Source organism: Neofelis nebulosa (assembly GCF_028018385.1).
Source record: "Neofelis nebulosa isolate mNeoNeb1 chromosome Y unlocalized genomic scaffold, mNeoNeb1.pri SUPER_Y_unloc_1, whole genome shotgun sequence".
Lineage (NCBI taxonomy): Eukaryota > Metazoa > Chordata > Mammalia > Carnivora > Felidae > Neofelis > Neofelis nebulosa.
Window position 1 is genome coordinate 592,676 of NW_026691917.1, and position 13,560 is coordinate 606,235.

The window sequence follows — 13,560 nt, forward strand, 5'->3', positions numbered from 1 at the left end:
ACAGATCTTGGTAGAAGGGGTGGGGGAGCGTTTTGCCACCTGTTATCTATTTAGCAAGCAAGCAAGCGAAGCTACAGAAAGGAGATAGGGGAGATAGGGCAGATAGTAATTTCTGATAACCCTAATAGGGGACTACATAAGCCTTTTATCTCAATTATTCATGAAAAGTGAGTTCAAGCCAAACTTATATACAGTAAGCTTTCTGATATAAGTTGACCTATTACAGTTTTGGGGGTGATGGTAGGGTCCCTGGGGTCTAGCGTTGACGGCCAAGAAAGAACTCTTGAGGACATCTTTAACAAAAAGATGATTTTATTAAAGGATAGGAGTAGGATCTGTGGTCAGAGTGAGCTGCACTGGGGTTGTGAGGAATGACTGGTTATATACTATGGAGTTGGGGGAGGTAAAGCCAAAAGGGAACTTTCCAAAGAGACTTTTATAAGCTAAAGATTCACAGTACAGATGGCCTAGCTATTACCAAGCTAAGCTTGTTTTTCCCTCTAGCAAAACATTAAGACTGTAGGGAGTTCCTAGAGGGATATTATACCCTGTATTTGCCTCAAGTATTTGTCAAGGGCTGCAAGTTATAAAGAAATTTATTTTTACCTGTTATTTCCTTCTTGGCTTAGTTCCCCACCATCACTATGGAGGGGAAGGTGATGTTTGGGTTCTGGGAAACTGACTCTATAGGGTTTTGGAGATTAGGCCGTTGATGATAATGTTTTGAGGTGATGGTGGGGTGGTCCAGAGACAACAACCAAGAAAGAATTCTTGAAGATGTCTTTGGTACAAAAAGGTGATTTTATTAAAGCATGGGGACAGGACCAGTGGACAGGAAGAGCTGTGATGAGTAACTCTATATCCCCTCACACTGGCAGGGCATCAGAGATAGAGTAAGTACCTAACTTATTTTGGAAGCAAGGTTTCTAGGACCTTGAGGGGCTAGCTGTTGCTGGGAAACATCATTTATCACTGTTTAATAAAACTCAGTCACAAGACCCTTCAAATAAATATGGGGAGGGGAGGGGGATATAAGCTTGGAGTATGATTGCTGGCATATATCCTGGGGCAGTTGAGATAAAGAAATTGACTTACATGGTCCTCTAGGTTGGGATAATGTTAAGCTAAGTTCCCTTTTGTCCTCAGCAAAGTGTCATCAATTGAGGCAGCTGAGCTCCTAGAGGGAGATCACTCTTCTGGTCTCAAGAACCTGTCAACGGGCTGTAGGTAGTAAGGGAATTTCATTTTTCATTTGCCGTAGTTTCCCACATACCATGGCAAGCATTTAATCCCCTTTCTTTTGTTCTTTGGTAGCCAGGGGTGCCTGAGGAATGTCATGCATATTCTACCTGGGGTGGGGAGAGGGTGGTGCTAGCTTGTGCTTTGCCCCCCTCAGCCTGCCTTATTCTCCCTCATCAATAAAATTGACTTTTTTTTAATTAAAAAAAAATTTTTTTAATTCTTATTTTTGAGAGAGAGAGAGAGAGAGAGAGTGCAAGCAGGGGGAGGGGGAGGGGTGGTGCACAGAGAGAGAGACACAGAATCTGAAGCAGGCTCCAGGCACCAAGCTGTCAGCACAGAGTCTGATAAGGGGTTTGAATCCATGAACCTGAACCTTGAGATCATGACCTAAGTTGAAGTGATATGCTTAACTGACTGAGCCACCCAGGCACCTGTTATGCCCAGAATTCGTGATCCCCAAAGACCACCAGGGAGCCGAGTCTGATGCAAAAGCAAAAGAGCCTTTATTTGAGCTAGCTCGAGCTCAATCCCCTACCTGCACCGATGCAGTGGTGAGATACTGGGGAGAGAGAGCAAGTTTCAAAAGCACAAAGGTTTTATTGGGGTCTAGGGGCAGTTGGTGAGGTAATGGCTGTGGCCTCAGCCGATTGGCTGGGGAAGGGTCAGAGTCCTGTCATGCAGGTCGCCGGGCGTGTTTTGATCGGGAAGTTTGAACTGGTGAGCGGGAGGTTACTCAAGGGGAGGAGGCGTGGTCAAGGTGGAGGACACAGAACAAGATGGAGTCCGCCGGTGTAGGCCCACCCTTTCAGCACCCTGATAAGATTATCTTTATCTTGTAATTTACTGAAATATTTGCAAACTGATGGAGATTCATGTCCTGTATGACTCCGAGCTTTATCAGTAAACCATTTATTGTCTGTCCTTTCCTTTGTCATCAGGCAGCCAGGAGCACCTGAGGAATATCACACATATCCCATCTGGGGGAGTTGCTATCTTGTATTTTGCCTACAGTCTTCACCACACTCCCTCATCACTTTTGACATACAGAAAATGGAAAATGTGTGATTTGAATAAGCAAAATCACACTGGGAAATTTTTTGCTTTATTTATTAAATATGAATACATACATACTCAAAAAATCTAGGAATTCCACTCATACACATATTGTTGTATCCAAACGATTCCTGAAACAGAATGCTATGGGCACCAGTGACAGTCACAACAAAATTTATTGCAATGAGAGGCAAGACCAACCGATTGGGACCGACACTCTTGACCAGAGTGCAGTCTCGAACAGCCGGGGTAGAGTTTTTATAGCCAACCACATCATCTTATCATCACCTGGGAACAAAACAAAGAAATAGTTCCCAGATGGGGGTGGAAACAGTTCAGACATGCCCTTGCCCCAAACCAGTCAAACACTAATCCAGCTGATTTTCCTTGAAATTTTGTTCCTTTGATTGATAGGATTAGGCTGTTATCTCTTAACCTACAGTGTTAAGACAAAGCTGTTATTTCTTAAGGCTACAGGTTAGCCTTACACTGCAATTTAACCCTTACAATATGCCTAATAAAAAAAGACATAGGTCCCTGAAAACACATCCACACTAAGTTGATTCATAAAGTTCCAATCTGCAAATGATTCACATGTCCATCAATAGTAATTAGATAGATATCTTTGATATATTTACATAACGCAGTATTATAATTACAAAAATTAAGCTCCAGCCTTTATGTTAACCAAGGAAGCCAAAACAAATGTCTACATGCTGTATGATTCTGATGAAGTTTTTGGGCAACGGTGGGGGGGTTCCAGGACCGATGGCCAAGAAAGAATTCTTCAAGACATGTTTGATGCTTTTATTAAAGAATTGAGGGGAGGGGCGCCTGGGTGGCTCAGTTGGTTAAGTGGCCAACTTTGGCTCAGGTCATGATCTCGCGGTCCGTGAGTTCAAGCCGTGTCAGGCTCTGTGCTGGCAGCTCAGAGCCTGGAGCCTGTTTCAGATTCTGTGTCTCCCTCTCTCTCTCTGACCCTCCCCCGTTCATGCTCTGTCTCTGTCTCAAAAATAAATAAATGTTGGGGCGCCTGGGTGGCTCGGTCGGTTAAGCGTCTGACTTCGGCTCAGGTCACGATCTCGCAGTCCATGAGTTCGAGCCCCGCGTCAGGCTCTGGGCTGATGGCTCAGAGCCTGGAGCCTGCTTCCGATTCTGTGTCTCCCTCTCTCTTTGCCCCTCCCCCGTTCATGCTCTGTCTCTCTCTGTCTCAAAAATAAATAAAAAGCATTAAAAAAAATTAAAAATAAAAATATAAATAAATAAATAAATAAATAAATAAATAAATAAATAAATAAATAAATGTTTAAAAAAATTAAAAAAAAAAAAGAATTGAGACAGGACCCAAGGGCAGGAAGAGCTGCACTGGGGTTGTGACAGGTAACTCATTACATACCCTCTGGTTGGGAGGGGGTCAGAAATAGAGGAAGTTTCTGAGATATTTTGGAAGCAAGGTTTCTAGCACCTTGAGGGGCTGTTGCTAGGGAAATGTCATTTATTATCCTTGAATACCACCTCAGTCATGAGACCCTTCAGATGGGGGGGGGCGGGGGGGATCACAAGCTTGGAGTATGATTGCCAGCATGTATCTTAGGGCAGCTGAGATAAAGGAAGCAGGATCCTTGAGGTTGGGATAATGCTAGACTAATATTCACTTTTGACCCCAGCAAACTGTCATCCTTGAGGCAGTTGAGCTCCTAGAGGGAGGTCACTTCGCCAGTTTCAAGGACTTGTCAATGGGCTGTAGGTTGTAAGGGAATTTAATTTTTCATTTGCTTTAGTTTCCCACTAACCATGGCAAACATTTAAAACGCTTTCCTTTGTTCTTGGGTAGCCGGGATTTTCAGAGGAGTATCACACATATTCCTCCTGGGGGTGGTGGGGTCAGCCTGTATTTTGCCCTCAGCTTGTCTTCTACTCACCAATCATATTCCCCCTGAAAAATAGTGACTGTTAAATCTTTAATGTTGCTGAAGGTGGAAGGTCTCATTTTCTGTAGCCTCTTCCTGTTGAGTAAGGGCATAGAGAGATGTCCCTACTTATGGGTCAGTATAGATCCGATGGGGAATGCATGGAGGAGTTACAAAAGGCAGAGCAGCTGAATCCAAGGTGGGAACGTGTATGAACCTCCATGAGTAGAAAGGATCATCTATTGGCTTGAAGTTATTGTAGTGATGCAGTCTTGGCACCAGACTTTTGGGAGAAAACAGCAAAACATAATTAGAATAACTAGAAAGATAAGCCCAAATGAAAGTCCTTTGGTAGCTGACAAAATCCTCCATTTTAGATGCTTAAAACAATCATTAAAGGAAAGACAGGGATTGTTGAAAGCCTCCATTTGAGCACTCAGGTCAGTGACAAATCCAGAAATATTTCTGTGGTAATCTGGAATGTTTACACAGCATTTTGTTAGAGCAAATTACAAACCCAGTGTCTACCAGTGCTGCCAGCGAGATTTTTAGATGTCAGCATTGAAGCATCGTTACATGGGAGTGGGAATAGGCAGCAGGAATCAGATTGGTCTTTCCAGTTTGTAATGTCTGTGGTGATCCTTTTGAATGGCTCATTGTAGAAAGTAATTATTAATATAAATTGGGGAAAGGAAAATGAAAAAGAAAGGTACAGCCATCATAAGAGAAATTTGAGGTCTTTCACAGGTTCACAGGAAAACAAGGCACCTTGGTTTGCACACTGATTTCCTGTGAAGGGGGTACAGGTTTTATGTAGATACAGAAACCCATGAAGACTGCCCCTCTAATTTTATTGCAGTGGGAGTACCTAATATGACCCAGCAGGGGCCCTTTTATTTTGGAGTTAAATCTTCATTGTATTAGATTTTCCAACCTTTGAATACACAGGTCTTTGGGCTTATATGAGATGGGCTTCTATAACTGTCAGATCAGCTTTAGGGAGGGCATGGTTTGTATATTTATGAATTAATCCAGGCTCAAGTGAATAAGAAAGCACTATAGTGTTATCTGTTGATAGATCTGCAGTGAGAAAAGCCTTTGTGTTAAATTGTTGGGGGAATCCATCCTATTTTCCAGTTGTTTAAATAATATACCCATGGCATCCTGTTACTATCCCCACAAAATGACAAGAAGGTTATCCATACCTGTGCTATTGTGATACCATTACTTAGGTTTACCTCAAGTGGTCTATTTAGGTAAATACTTAAAGACAACTAGAATTTACACCCATAAATGAGCATTATTGAAACAGTTTTTTTTTTTCTCTCTGAAAACCCTCATTTCCAGAACAGTGAAATCAAAACTAATTCATTTAAAAAACAAGTCCAGTTTTAACAAATGTGGCCTGTTTACATAAATTCAGCAAGAATAGTGATTGATCATTAAGGATCTTTTAAAATTTGCTTTGCTGAAACCTTTCATAAGGAATCTCCAGGTTGAACTTTTAGTAGCCTCTCCAGGCCAGAAGCCAAGTCAAGTACTTGCCATCAGACAGGCCTGCAATACCTGTAGAATTGGGCAAATTCCACAATGTCCCCAAGATATCCTGAGGTTCCTGCACCCACCAGGAAGTGACATTCTTTACTCACCTGGGGAGACTGCTGGGAACTCTGTAAGCAAGGTATCAGGCCAACATTTCCAAAGGGCTTTATGGCTCCATGTTTCATAAAGTCAACCTTAGCTCCTTAAAACTGTGTGGTCGTATCTGAGTCTATGAATATCATCTTCAAATATGATGTTCCAGTCAAAGCCTTGGTAAAATAACCAGTATATCTAGTGGTGACGTGTTACAAGATGAACAGATTCTTATTGGACTTATGCAAACAATTGTAATTGCCATGAAAGAAAGAATACTCATTGAGAGTTTTTGAATTTCAGAGGATTTAGGTAGAGAGAAAGATAAATGTTTCAGTTTACAAATGAATACTTTTTGACACCTCTGTATATTACAGATATCTTAAGAGAAAGTTTTCTTAATCTGGAAGAAAAACATTTGAGAACCAGCAATATTTCCAAAAATCACCCAACTATAATCCTCCTCAATTCGTTTAGCCCCATGTTTCTAATTCTTGTTCAGTTTAAATGCAGTTTTTTAGTTCTTGAGATTCTTACCTATCTTAGTATTAATCTTGAAGATGTCAAATGCCTATATTTGTCCTAAAAGTACTTTTAATAAATCTCCTTGAGGATGAAACATGTTTTCTGAGGGAATAAGAACAATTATAAATGATAAAAAATCTCAGAAATGGACATTGTTAAAGATCTGATGAGGATTCATTATAATACAATTGACAAGGAAATCAGCTATATCTGTGACACATAACACTTCAGTAGTCAGAATATCAAGTGAGGACCTTATACTAAAACATTAAAACTGTAGAATTACATCTATATTTAAGCAGTTACAGCATTTACCCATGCAATACAACCTAAGGTTTACCATTGTATGACAGTGCTTTTCCAAGTAACTTAGCATACCTAATTGGTCAAAAAGACTTCCTTTATGGGGTGCTTGGGTGGCTCAGTCAGTTGACTGTCTGACTTCAACTCAGGTCATGATCTCAGTTCGTGAATTTGAGCCCCGCATTGGGCTCTGTGCTGACAGCTCAGAACCTGGAACCTGCTATGTATTCTCTGTCTCCCTCTCTCTGCTCTTTCCTCGCCCATGTTCTGTCTGTCTCTCCTTCAAAAACAAATAAAAACATAAAAAAATTTAAAAAAAGACTTCCTTTACAATGTAAATCTTGGGAAAGTTTGTTAAAACCTTAGAAAGTTATAGAACGTTATAGAAAAATTTCCAAATAGGATTACAGATCATTACAAATCTTAAAACTTTAAATTATTTATTTAACCAAGGTGACAATAAGAGATGCCAAAGGCAAATATGTGGCATTAAATAGTTGTTGGCAAAACCTAGGTCCTTTAACATTGAGAAGTTTTAACTTTAAGTAATCAAAGACCTGATAAAGATGAAACATAAAGCTTTGGTTTTCCCAGAAGTCAAAAGAGAAAAAAAACTTTTATCTTTTCTTATCAAGAGCAAATGAACAGTCCAAGAAAACTTTGTCTTTGAAAAGAAATTAAAAAAAAAAAAAAGAGGTTAGAGAGGAAGAGAACCAAAGCATAAGAAACTCTTAAAAACTAAGAACAAACTGTGGGTTGACGGGAGATGGGAGGGACTGGAGAGTGGGTGATGTGTATTGAGGAAGACACCTTTTGGGATGAACACTGGGTGTTGTATGGAAACCCATTTGACAATAAATTTCATATTGAAAAATTTTTTTAATGTTTATTTTTGACAGAGAGAGACAGAGACAGAGCATGAGTGGGGGAGGGGCAGACAGAGACAGAGACACAGGAGCTGAAGCAGGCTCCAGGCACTGTGCTGACAGCTCGACATGGGGCTTGAACTCTTGGACTGTGAGATCATGACCTGAGCCGAAGTCAGACGCTCAACCAACTGAGCCACCAGGCACTCCAAAAATCTTTGTCTTTTGAATAGAGAGAAAAGCAGAATTTTAATCTTATACCAGTGTACTTTTAAAATCCATTCATCTAGGGGCGCCTGGGTGGCTCGGTCGGTTGAGCGGCCGACTTCGGCTCAGGTCACGATCTCGCGGTCCGTGGGTTCGAGCCCCGCGTCGGGCTCTGTGCTGACAGCTCAGAGCCTGGAGCCTGTTTCGGATTCTGTGTCTCCCTCTCTCTGTGACCCTCCCCCATTCATGCTCTGTCTCTCTCTGTCTCAAAAATAAATAAACGTTAAAAAAATTAAAAAAAAAATAAAATCCATTCATCTAAACCTCAGTTACATCCTGACCACACATATAATTTCTTTCCAAATATTTCCCTTGATGAACCTTCTACAACTTTGCTTTGCCTCCAAATTTTGTCCCAAGTAATTTCTCTCCAGATGACCAGTATCCATTAGGACAAAATTACTTTCATTTACCCTCAACAAAAAATTGTATTTCCATTCCTTATATCTTTCTTAAACATCTCCTACTTTCCTGCATACAGAGTTGCTTTCTTTATTTCCATCAGTCTTAATCATACTAGCAGAATTTGAACTCTTAGAAACCCTAGTCTCCAATGAAAACTTAGTAACCAATTAAGAACTGTTTATCCAAAATTTTTTAGATGACAAATTCATGAATCAATTAAGCACAAATCATGTTTTTCAATAGACCCAGATAGCCTTAGTCTCTGTGCAAAAGACAAAAGCAGATAAACTTTATGTTTAGTAATCCATGCTTAACACACCATTCCATTTGGAAAAGATCTAGATGTCCAAAGAAGTTAATCTCATTTGTTGTGCAAACTTTTTTTTGAAAAAGCATATATTAACAGTTTCGTTGACAATATTTACATTCCACTGTGATGAATTTTGTTAAACTATTTCCGAGTTATGGATTGGTTTTATTTGGGGGGGGGGGTGCTTTATAAATAATTTCTATGAAGAGCCACATACAAGTCTTTGTGTGTATATCATATATTTTCATTTTTCTTAAGTAGGTAACTGAGAATGGATTTGCTAGTTTACAATGTAAGTATATGTTTAACTTTTAAAAGAAATCCAACTGTTTTCCAAAATAATAGTACATTACATTCCCACCAGTAATGGATGAGGGTTGCAGTTTCTATACGTAATCACCAACACATGATATTGTCAGTCTTTTCCATGATAACCATTATAGTGGGTCTGTATGGCATCTCACTATAGTTTCAATTCATTTCACTGATGACTAATGATATTGAGCATATTTTCATGTGTTTATTTCTGTTGTGCAAACTTTAAAGCAGAAGTTTAAAGTTTTAGGTTACCAAAGACTTTAAAAGCTATCTTAACAACCACCCATGAAAACTTTGAGACTGACATAATTATTTTAAGTCATTTTTTTCCAATAAGTTGCAACAGAGATAAATGAGCTTTTGACTTTTAGTATACCTTGATAGAATAAAAGTTTCATATTTAATGCTACCAACTCTAAAGACAATTGAACAAACTTAAATTAGTTTAAACACCAAATGGTTTCAACTGTGTCCACTTAAAAGTCAATTTTTCATCACTTTTTACTTGCGACACCACTGGGGGAATCTGAAGTGGGTGTTCCAAGGGGGTGCTCTTTGCTCAACATCTAGGGTGCAAGGATAAGCCAATAGTGCCTGAGGATCGTATAGGAATAGGCAGAAATAAGAGGAGGGGGAGGGGAAGGATGAAGAGGCAAGATGCCATCGGCAGGTAGAGAAAGAGCATTCCCTGTTCTTAACACCTCCTGAAGAGCAAGGCCCTGAACAATGTATGACTCCCCTTTTAATATAGCAGTGCTTACCAGTGAAGAGCACATAACAAGCCCTACAAGAGATCCTAAGGGGGACTCTGTGAGTGAAATGTGGCAGGGACCACAAACTACCAGAGACATCACTACAAGCATGGAACCTACAGGCATCACAATGACTCTAAACCCATGTCTTTCAATAAAAACACTGAATGTAAATGGACTAAATGCTCCACCCAAAAGATATAGGGTATCAGAATGCATAAAAAAACAAGACCCATCTATTTGCTGTCTACAAAAGACTCATTTTAGACCTGAGGACACTTTCAGATTGAAAGTGAGGGGATGGAGAACCATCTATCATGCTACTGGAAGTCACAAGAAAGCTGGAGTAGCCATACTTAGGCAACTAGACTTTAAATTAAAGTCTGTAACAAGAGATGAAGAAGGGCATTATATAATAATCACAGGGTCTATCCATCAGGAAGAGCTAACAATTATAAATGTTTATGCACTGAATTCGGGAGAACACTAATATATAAAACAATTAATCACAGACATAAGCAACCTTATTGATAAGAATGTGGTAATTGCAGGAGATTTTAATACTCCACCTACAACAACGGATAGATCATCTAGACAGAGAATCAGTAAAGAAATAATGGCCCTAAATGATACATTGGACCAGATGGACATGAAAGATATATTTATCTTTCAGATAAGCAACAGAATATACTTTCTTCTTGAGTGCACATGGAACATACTGGGTCACAAAATAGCCCTCAGTAATATAAAAGAATTGAGATCATACCATGCATATTTTCAGATCACAATGCTATGAAACTTGAAATCAACCACAGGAAAAATCTGGAAAACCTCCAAAACCTTGGAGGTTAAAGAACCTCCTACTAAAGAATGAATGGGTCAACCAGGTAATTAGAGAAGAAATTTAAAAATATATGGAAACAAATGAAAATGCAACAATCCAAATGCTTTGGGATGCAGCAAAGGCAATCCTGAGAGGAAAATACATTGCACAATCCAGGCCTATCTCAAGAAACAAGAAAAATCCCAAATACAAAATCTACCAGCACACCTAAAGGAACTAGAAGCAGAACAGCAAAGACACGTCAAACCCAGCAGAAGAAGGGAAATAATAAAGATCAGACCAGAAATAAATGATATAGAATCCAAAACAACAACAACAACAACAACAACAACAACAACAAACCAACAACACAAAACAAAACAAAAAACAAAACAGTAGAGTAGTTCAATGAAAGCAAGGGTTTTGCTTTTTTTTTTTTTTTTTTTTTTTTTTTTTTTTTTTTTTTTAAATTTTTTTTTCAACGTTTTTAATTTATTTTTTGGGACAGAGAGAGACAGAGCATGAACGGGGGAGGGGCAGAGAGAGAGGGAGACACAGAATCGGAAACAGGCTCCAGGCTCCGAGCCATCAGCCCAGAGCCTGACGCGGGGCTCGAACTCACGGACCGCGAGATGAGATCGTGACCTGGCTGAAGTCGGACGCTTAACCGACTGCGCCACCCAGGCGCCCCTACTTTTTTTTTTAAATAAATAAAATTGATAAACCTCTAGCCAGGCTTCTCAAAAAGAAAAGAGAGAGGACCCAAATACATAAAATCATGAATGAAAATGGAATTATTACAACCAATCCCTCAGAAATACAAGCAATTATCAGGAAATACTATGAAAAATTATATACTAACAAACTGGACAACTTGAAAGAAATGGACAAATTCCTAAACACCCACACACTACCAAACTGAAATGGGAAGAAATAGAAAATTTGAGCAGACCCAAAACTAGTGAAGAAACTGAATCAGTTATTAAAAATCTCCCAACAAATAGGAGTCTTGGACCAGATGGCTTCCCTGGGAAATTCTACCAGACATTTAAAGCAGAGTTAATACCTATCCTTCTCAAGCTCTTCCAAAAAATAGAAAGGGAAGGAAAACTTCTGGACTCATTCTATGAAGCCAGCATTACTTTGATTCCCAAGCCAGACAGAAACCTGTAAAAAAAAGAGAACTACAAGCCAATATCCCTGAGGAATATGGATGCAAAAAATTTCAACAAGATACTAGCAAATCTAATTCAACAGCATATAAAAAGAAATTATTCACTACAATCAAGTGTGATTCATTCCTGGGCTGCAGGCCTTGTTCAGTATTTGCAAATCAATCAATGTGATACATCACATTAATAAAAGAAAAGATAAGGGGCGCCTGGGTGGCGCAGTCGGTTAAGCGTCCGACTTCAGCCAGGTCACGATCTCGCGGTCCGTGAGTTCGAGCCCCGCGTCAGGCTCTGGGCTGATGGCTCGGAGCCTGGAGCCTGTTTCCGATTCTGTGTCTCCCTCTCTCTCTGCCCCTCCCCCGTTCATGCTCTGTCTCTCTCTGTCCCAAAAATAAATAAAAAAAAAAAGTTGGAAAAAAAAAATTTAAAAAATAAAAGAAAAGATAAGAATCATATGATCCTGTCAATCAATGTAGAAAAAGGATTTGACAAAATTCAGCATCCTTTCTTAATAAAAACCCTCGGGAAAGTCAGGATAGAATGAACGTACTTAAACATCACAAAAGCCAGTTGTGAAAAGCCCAGAGCTAATATCATCCTTAATGGGGAAAAACTGACAGCTTTCTCCCTGAGATCAGGAACACGACAGGGATGTCCACTCTCACCACTGTTGTTTATCATAGTGTGGAAAGTCCTAGCATTAGCAGTAAGACAACAATATGAAATCAAAGGCATCAAAATTGTCAAAGATGAAGTCAAACTTTCACTCCTCACAGATGACATGACAGTCTACATGGAAAACCTGATAGACACCACCAAAAGTCTGCTAGAACTGATACATGAATTCAGCAAAGTCGCAGGGTAAAAAATCAATGTACAGAAATCAGTTGCATTTTTATACACCAGTAAGAAAGCAACAGAATGAGAAATAAACTGATCTCATTCACAACTGCACCAAGAAGCATAAACTACCTAGGAATAAACCTAAGGAAAATGTAAAAGATCTGTATGCTGCAAACTATAGAAAGCTTATGAAAGAAGTTAAAGAAAATACAAAGAAATGAAAGAACATTCCATGCTCATGGATTGGAAAAATAAATATTGTTAAATGTCAATACTACCCAAAGCAATTTACACATTCAATGTAATCCCAATCAAAATTAAACAAGCATTCTTCTCAAAGCTAGAACAAGGAATCTTAAATTTGTATGGAATCACAAAGGACCCCCAATAGCCAACGTAACATTGAAGAAGGAAACGAAAGCGGGAGGCATCACACTCCCAGACTTTAGCTTCTACTACAAAGTTGTAATCATCAAGACAGCATGGTATTGGCACAAAAACAGACACATAGACCAATGGAATAGAATAGAGACTCCAGAATTGGACCCACAAAAGTATGGCCAACTAATTTTTCACAAAGTAGGAAAGAATATCCAATGGAAAAAAGACAGTCTCTTTAACAAATGGTGCTGGGAGAACTGGACAGCAACATGCAGAAGAATGAAACTAGACCACTTTCTTACACCATTCACAAAAATAAACTCAAAATGGATGAAGGACCTGAATGTGAGACAGGAAAACCATCAAAACCCCTACAGGAGAAAGCAGGAAAAAACCTCTTTGGCCTCAGCCACAGAATTTCTTACTTGACACATCTCCAAAAGCAAGGGAATTAAAAGGAAAAATGGGCTATTGGGTCCTTATCAAGATAAAAAGCTTCTGTACTGCAAAGGAAATGGTCAACAAAACTAACAGGCAACTGACAGAATGGGAAAAAATATTTGCAAATGACATATCAGACAAAGGGCTAGTATCCAAAATCTATAAAGAACTCACAAAACTCCACACCCTAAAAACAAATAATCCAGTGAAGAAACGGGCAGAAGACATGAATAGACACTTCTCTAAAGAAGACATCCAGATGGCCAACAGGCAGATGAAAAGATGCTCAACGTCACTCCGCATCAGGGAAATAC